Below are 3,186 nucleotides of genomic sequence, written 5' to 3'. Positions count from 1 at the left end.
TGGTAACTAAGTTTCCTATGGTTTTCTCGAAAGATCTTCCTAGTGTTCCTCTGGATAGAGAAATTAAGTTTTGTATTTATTTGGTTTTGGACACTCGTCCAATATCTATTCCTTCTTATAGAATGGTTGAATTGAGGGAACTCAAGAAGCAACTTAAGAATCTACTGAATAAGGGGTTTATTAGTCTTAGTGTATCCTCTTAGGGTGCATCTGTGATGTTCGTGCGCAAGAAGGATGGTTCCCTTTGGATGTGCATTGACTATAAGCAATTGAATAAGGTAACGGCCAAGAACAAGTATCTACTTCCAAGGATACATGGCTTGTTTTGTCATTGTGTTCATTGATGATATCTTGGTGTATTCTAAAAGTGAGGTGGATTATGCTAATCACCTTTGTGTGTTGTTACATACCTTGAAGGAAAAGCTATTGTATGAGAAGTTCTAAAGTGTGAGTTTTTGTCGAATGCTGTAACTTTCTTAGGTCATATTATTTCTAGTAAGAGGATCATGGTGGATCCTCAAAAGGTGGATGTGGTTAAAAGGTGGCCTAGACAAATAACTCTAACCAATATTCGGAGCTTCATAGGTTTGGCTGGGTATTATAGGTTGTTTGTAGAAAGATATTCTTTGATAGCTTCTCCTTTGACTAAGTTAACTCAGAAAATGGAAGAGTTTTCTTGGTCAGAAGAGTGTGAAGGGATTTTTGAGAAGATTATGGATAAGCTAACTTCGCCTCCAGTTTTGACATTGCCTGAAGGTAATAAGCGGTTTATGGTTTATTATGATACATCTGGGGTGGGACTTGGTTGTGTTTTTGATGTAGCATAGAAAGGTAATTGGCTATGCTTTCAGGCAGTTAAAGGTGCCTGAGAGGAATTATCTTACTCATGAAGTAGAGCTATTGGCGGTGGTTTTTGCTTTGAAAATATGGTGACATTATTTTTATAGAGTGCACGTATACATATTTTCTGATCATAATAGTTTGCAGTAAATGTTCACTTAGAAGGAGCGTAATCTCAGGCAGAGGAGATGGTTTGAGCTTCTCAAGAACTGATATGCATCTTCACTATTATCCAGGTAAGGCTAATATTGTTGTTGATGCTCTTAGCAGGTTATCCATGGGAAGGTTAGCTCATGTAGAGAAAGGAAAGGCGGGAATTAGTGAGGGATATTCATCGCTTGGTTAATCTTGGAGTTCGTCTCTTGGATTCTTAGGATGGTGGTATGTTGGTAAAGAAGCGGTTCGGTCATCTCTTTGTGCAAAGATTAAGGTGAAGTGCTAGATCCTATCTTGATGAAAATCAAGAATGATTTTGGTGGTCAAAAGGTAATAGTATTCGATTTCAGTGGTGATAGTACTTTATGAAGGCAAGGGAAGTTGCTTGTCATAAACGTCGATTGGTTGTGATAAAGTATTTTGGCTGAGGTGCATGAATCGAGCTATGTTGTTTATCCCGATTTGATGTAGATGTATCATGATCTCAAAGAGACATATTAGTGGAATGGTATAAAAAGTGTGTGGCTGATTTTGTAGCTAAGTGTATGGTGTGTCAACATGTTAAAGTTGACCACATGAGGCATAGAGGGTTGTATCAGAAAATTAATTTTCCTGAAGGGAATGGGAAGTGATCAATATGGATTTTGTTACTAGTTTTCCTTAATTCCATAACAAATTTGATTTGATTTGGATCATCGTGGATAGGATAACGAAGTCTGCTCACTTCTTGCCAGTCAGGACCATCTTTTCAACCGAGCATTATGCGAAGATATATCTTTAGAAGGTTGTGAAGCCTGCATAGGGTACCTATTTTGATTATCTTTGATCATGGAATGCTATTTTTATCTTATTTATAGCTGTGTTTTTAGAAGGGATTGGGTATTAAGGTAAGTCTGAGTACTGCTTTTCATCCTCAAACAGATAAGCAAGCAAAAAGGACTATTCAAACATTGGAGGATATGCTTCGGGCATGTGTGATTGATTATGATGGAAATTAGGTTGAGCAACTACCTTTGATAGAGTTTGCTTACAATAATAGTTATCATTCTTTTATTAGGTTAGCCCTTTTTGAGGCATTGTATGGTAGGAGGTGTAGGTCTCCTATTGGTTGGTTTAATCTTAGAGAGGTGGACATGTTGGGTCCGAATTTGGTTATCAGGCTATGGAAAAGGTGAAAGTGATTCGAGAAAGGTTTAAGTCTACCCAAAGTCGCCAAATGTCCTATGCAGATGTAAGGCTAAAAGAATGTAGATTGAGGTTGGGGATAAGGTATTCCTAAAGGTATCTTCCATGAAGTAAGTAATGCGGTTTGGTAAGAAGGAAAGCTCAGTCCCCAGTTTGTTGGGCCTTATTTGATTTTGTGGAAGGTTGGTAATGTTGCTTTTGAATTAGAGTTTCCTTCTAGTTTGAGATCCATTCATTCGGTATTTCATGTCTCTATGTTGAGCAAGTGTCTTGGTGATCCTTTTTCGGTGGTTACATAAAAGGGTTAGGTATCGCGATTCTTAAATATATGAAGATGTCCCAATTGAGATACAGTATTGGCAGGTTTGTCGATTTTGTACCAAGAATGTGGCCTCGATTAAGGTTCTATGGCGGAACCACAAGGTGGAAGAGGCTACATGGGAAGTGGAGGAGGACATAAAGTTCAAGTATGCACATTTATTTTTTTCTCCTGCGATACATGCAAAAGGTACGTGTTCTTGAACACATCTTCATTTTCTGAGTTTTTAAAGGAAAGATTAATATCTTTGGATCATTACTTTCTAACTTATTAAGAGTCGAATTGATATTTGATAATACAAATGAATTGTGCTTGTGGTTACCCTACCTTGTGCGTTATTCAGCAATCAATGTTCCTAGCTAGGGAGATTGAAACACCCTGGGTTTTTTTACCGTAGAAAATTTTTGGTATTTTTGGTCTCTGGACAGGATACGACTTGGGGAAACAACTCGTACACTGGGATACGAGTGGTATGGGTTAGCCGAATGCTAACTAGTGTTGGTTGGTGGGTTAGATTTGGTTTCTGGAAAGGGTTCGACTTGGGTGGTATGAGTTGTATCAGTGGATATGAGTTGTTTCGCTACTTCAATTAATCTTAGGCTTGGTAACTTAAGTTTGATTTGAGTATGAGTGGCTTACCAAGAGCCGTAAGCTAGGGTATGAGATATAACATGGACTCGTACAGT

The sequence above is a fragment of the Capsicum annuum genome, chromosome 8 (genome assembly GCF_002878395.1).
Source record: "Capsicum annuum cultivar UCD-10X-F1 chromosome 8, UCD10Xv1.1, whole genome shotgun sequence".
NCBI classification, from domain to species: Eukaryota; Viridiplantae; Streptophyta; class Magnoliopsida; order Solanales; family Solanaceae; genus Capsicum; species Capsicum annuum.
The sequence above is the reverse complement of the archived record's forward strand: the minus strand, read 5'-3'. Positions refer to the sequence as shown.